This window comes from Solanum tuberosum, unplaced genomic scaffold (assembly GCF_000226075.1).
Source record: "Solanum tuberosum cultivar DM 1-3 516 R44 unplaced genomic scaffold, SolTub_3.0 scf00314, whole genome shotgun sequence".
Taxonomy (NCBI): Eukaryota; Viridiplantae; Streptophyta; class Magnoliopsida; order Solanales; family Solanaceae; genus Solanum; species Solanum tuberosum.
In genome coordinates, this window is record NW_006239241.1 from 37469 (window position 1) to 40438 (window position 2970).

Here is a 2970-nt window from a genome sequence, read left to right on the forward strand (position 1 = left end):
TGCATAAAAATTTATTGGGTTCTCGAGAAATCCGTATTTTCCCATCCAACACCATTTCCTTTCCTGTTGTGCTATAATTGGTATTTATCATCCGCCTCAAGGCTTTAGTAACTCATTGTTGAAAATCATTTCAAAAAGGACTCAAAATCAGTTCACAATCACCATTTTACTAAGTTCTTGGGTTCTCTCCAAATTTCTCATTTCAAAAGCTTGATTTGAACACTTAAATTCATGAATAACAATGGGTAATAGAAGAATTAGAATTAAGAATCATTACCCAATTGTTTAATTATTTAAACATAATTTTATTTGTGGATTTGATCAACAAGTAGTAACACTAACACCATGTAATATTGTCTTGTCGATATTTATGATAATATTTTTAAATTATAATTTAATTTAAAAATTATACTTTTAAAAAAGTAGACTGACTTGGCACAATTCGTAGCCCACGTACTTGTGAATTGAGCTGACCATTTTTTGGCCTACAAAAAAAAGGGCTAGCCCGACCTGAGCCGTCAAATTTCAAAGTCTGTATGAATTAGCCCAGATAGGATAGATCAGCCCATATTGACAGCTCTATTCACCACACTCCAAAAACTCACAATTGTTTGTATTAATAAGATCAGCAAAAACCTTTGTAATACTGGTGTGCTAGAGAACTCAACTCACTAATCATTGATGTTTGATGGTATAAAAGGAATAAAAATAAAATCATACTAGTTATAAACCTTATTGGGAAAAGTCAGAGATTAAAAAAAAAAAGACCAATACCAATTTACTTTACTAGATTTAGTTGATCTCATATGACATTTATAGATAATTTTTAAATTTTCAATGAGAAAAATATTTACAAATATCTTTGTACAAAAAAAAGTAGAAGTTCGTATCTATTTATTAAAGAATTAATAGTAATTAAATTTCAACTAACCAATTTAAATAAGAGGATCTGTAATAAAAAAAAGAGTCAAATTTAAGTTGAATGAATGTCAAAATTTAAACTCCACTTTATATTCATGAAAAATCTTGTTAGGTAGAAATGTCTTTTATAGAAAAAAAAGTTATAATGCATTTAAGAATGTGAGATTCTATAATTATTTTTTGGCAAAAACTGTATAAGATATATTAATAAGTCAAGATAAATTATTTTTAACCAAAAAATTGTGTGTGAACTGTTTAAGTAATTAAGCATATAAATAAGTATACAACTAATTGTGTTCTAATTACACTCTAGAAGTATACAAAACAATCGAAGGATGCTACAAAATTTGAGGTATAGTTTTTTTTTTTCTTCTTTCGTTGATTTGTTTGAAAAATAGATTTCTATGTTCTTTGAACTCTATCTTCTTTTTCTCATTTTAATAATTTTATATGAATTATTCGGCCTGGTGTATTGTGTGTAGCTGTGTAAAACTTAAAAAAATGAAATTCTTCTCATTACCGAACATTTTAGAAATGGTGCAAACTAATAAAATCATGTAAACCGAATAAATTAAAATGCATAGTTGATAAATTGTGCATTAAATTTAATTTTAGATCTAATGTTGTTATACATGTGAAATTCATTAGATCTAGCAAGAGATTTATAGGTAGATATATCTATGTATAATGTTTTATTAGGATACACAAACATAAAATTCTGTCATACTTTTATTGAATAATTTAATTTTCAATCTAACTTTTTCATCTACATTAGAGATGTATCAATTCTATGTGGCTTTCCCCTATGTAGAAGCATTTTTTTTTTTGATGAACTATAGGAAGGTTTTGAAAGACTTTTAATCCATAATAACTTTGAAATATCACTACTAAAAAAACAGTGAATACCGACCTCTGGAGGTCGGTATTCCCTGAAATACCGACCTAAAACCGACATCCCAGCTTAGGTCGGAAAAAGCTTGGTCGCTATTCAACAGAGGTCGGTATTTACTGACCTCTCGAGGTCGGTTTTTATTTTATGTCGGAATATTCATTTTTTTAAATTCCGACCTCTGGAGGTCGGTATTTTTATTTTTGTAATGTTGAAATTCCGACCTCCGGAGGTCGGTATTTTTATTTTTTGTAATGTTAAAAATTGACCTCCGGAGGTCGGTATTTTTATTTTTGTAATGTTGAAATTCCGACCTCCGGAGGTCGGTATTTTTATTTTTGTAATGTTGAAATTCCGACCTCCGGAGGTCGGTATTTTTATTTTTGTAATGTTGAAATTCCGACCTCCGGAGGTCGGTATTTTTATTTTTGTAATGTTGAAATTCCGACCTCCGGAGGTCGGTATTTTTATTTTTGTAATGTTGAAATTCCGACCTCCGGAGGTCGGTATTTTTATTTTTGTAATGTTGAAATTCCGACCTCCGGAGGTCGGTATTTTTATTTTTGTAATGTTGAAATTCCGACCTCCGGAGGTCGGTATTTTTATTTTTGTAATGTTGAAATTCCGACCTCCGGAGGTCGGTATTTTTATTTTTGTAATGTTGAAATTCCGACCTCCGGAGGTCGGTATTTTTATTTTTGTAATGTTGAAATTCCGACCTCCGGAGGTCGGTATTTTTATTTTTGTAATGTTGAAATTCCGACCTCCGGAGGTCGGTATTTTTATTTTTGTAATGTTGAAATTCCGACCTCCGGAGGTCGGTATTTTTATTTTTGTAATGTTGAAATTCCGACCTCCGGAGGTCGGTATTTTTATTTTTGTAATGTTGAAATTCCGACCTCCGGAGGTCGGTATTTTTATTTTTGTAATGTTGAAATTCCGACCTCCGGAGGTCGGTATTTTTATTTTTGTAATGTTGAAATTCCGACCTCCGGAGGTCGGTATTTTTATTTTTGTAATGTTGAAATTCCGACCTCCGGAGGTCGGTATTTTTATTTTTGTAATGTTGAAATTCCGACCTCCGGAGGTCGGTATTTTTATTTTTGTAATGTTGAAATTCCGACCTCCCGAGGTCGGGATTTTTATTTTTGTTATTTTTT